General features: G+C 36.4%; 1 pseudogene; it reads left to right on the top strand.

Annotated features, from left to right (window-relative positions):
• Positions 1-1,559: 1,559 nt before the first annotated feature.
• On the top strand, positions 1,560-1,675 carry LOC112475052 (annotated as a pseudogene).
• The last annotated feature ends 391 nt before the right edge of the window (positions 1,676-2,066 follow it).

The following is a 2,066-nucleotide window of genomic DNA, read 5'->3' as shown; positions in this document are numbered from 1 at the left end:
GTGGATGCCTGAAACTGTGGGTAGTAGTGGACCCTATATATAATGTTTTTTCCTATACATACATACCTATGATAAAGTTTATGGCTTCTCTTTTGCATATCTGATGTGCCATTGTCACTACTCTTATGCTTTGGGGCCATTAATAGGTAAAATGAGGGTTACTTGAACACAAGCTCTGTGATACTGTGATAGTCAATCTGATAACCTAGATGGCTACTAAGTGTCTAACAGGCAGGGAATGTATACAGCGCAGATATGCTGGACAAAGGGATGATTTATGTCCAGGGAGGGAAGGGGTGAGACAGTGTGAGATTTCATCACGGCATGCAATTTAAAATTTATGAATTGTTTATTTCTGGAATTTTTCATTTAATACTTTCAAACCATGGTTAACCACAGGTAACTGAAACCATGGAAAGTGAAACTATGGAGGGGGGGACTCTACTGTATTTCTGTAATATTATTCAGATTTCTCATTGTTTTTTCATAAAGCTAGAAAAAAGAAATAATTTTCTACTGTAAGTAAACATACTTTAGAATGCCATGGCATTTTAAAATCACAATCAATGTGATTAAGTACAAACTTATTGGAGCAAATCAGGAATTGGCTAATAGGGCACTAAGAAGGAGCACTGTTTATTCTGGGCATCATGTCCACTTGTGTATAACCCATAGGATTTGTAAGCCTAGTGAGAAGCCCTGTCTATGAGAATTTTTTTTTTCTCTCTCAATTGTCTGGCGTAAGAACTCTAACAGGAAAGATTCATTTGATGATGTCCAGGTCAGCAGCATGGAGAGCTGATGACAAGGATTTCTGGAGAGGTGTCAGTCTATACTCACCTTGATAATAGCAAGAAAATGGTATGAAGAGGAATTAGAAGGGGATATGCTATTTCTGCATAAGTTTCTAATCAGGGTTTTGATGTAGCCTTGTGAGCTGCAAAAAATCCCTGCACATCTTTGGCCTTTGGTGACTCTGCTGTCCATATTAACCTGGGCTTCTTTGTTCTTTCTTCTCCTCTCCATTTACTCCAACCAGACTATATACTGAGGCTCATTTTGAGATTTCCATGATGCCATCCTTTTTTCATCATCTCGAGCAATTTGTACATACTTCCATCATAGCAATTGTCATATTGCAATGTAATTACTTGTTAATGTGGTTGCTTCCTCGTGGCACCCTGTGCCATCAAAGATAATGATTGAGTTATGATTGGGTTGCATTTAGGAAAACAGGTGAACTCAAGTAGTACTGTGATGAAAAACCCTAATTTAAGAGGAAATGGCAGGCATGCATTAAAAGGAGATGGACAAGAAAAGAGTCCCTTAGAAGAGTATGTGTTAGATGTTGAGGACAAACTTGAGATTTGATATTATTCATACTGTTACTTTTTATCCTCTAACATGATTTAAAGAGGTAATGATACCTGAATTACTCAGTTCAAAGTATATTTTTAAAAATTTATTTCTTGGACGTGGTTCCATAATATAGTGGTTAGCACGTCCGCTTTACATGCAGAAGGTTCTCGGTTCACACCCCAGTGGAGCCACAGTCCATGGTCTGTGGCCATGCCACCCTGAATGAGCCCGATGTCTGATCTCAGAAGCTAAGAAGGGTCGGGCATGGTTAGTACTTGGATGGGAGACCACCTAAGAAGACCAGGTGCTATAGGCATAAATAATAATAAATGAAAAATAATAATAAAAAAAATAAAAATTATTTCTTACATTTTATTTGTTTTTAATTTTTATTTATTTATTTATTAAATTTATTGGAGTGACATTTGTCAGTAAAATTATATAGGTTTCAAGCGTACAGTTAACTAATACGTCATATGTATATTGCATTGTGTGTTCACCACTCAAAGATAGATTACTCATTGAAAACAAGAGGGTTAATTAACTCCATGGTTTCTCAAATATACCTGATGATCAACATCATGAGGAATAATTCTTAAGTATACAGATTATCAAGCCTTTTTCTTTGAAATTCTAGTTCAGAAAGTCAGTGTTGGTTGCCCAGGAATTTATAATTTTAATAAACACTCTCCTGGTGAATCTGGTAC

The sequence above is a fragment of the Pteropus alecto genome, unplaced genomic scaffold (assembly GCF_000325575.1).
Source record: "Pteropus alecto unplaced genomic scaffold, ASM32557v1 scaffold7, whole genome shotgun sequence".
NCBI classification, from domain to species: Eukaryota; Metazoa; Chordata; class Mammalia; order Chiroptera; family Pteropodidae; genus Pteropus; species Pteropus alecto.
The sequence above is the reverse complement of the archived record's forward strand: the minus strand, read 5'-3'. Positions and strand labels throughout refer to the sequence as shown.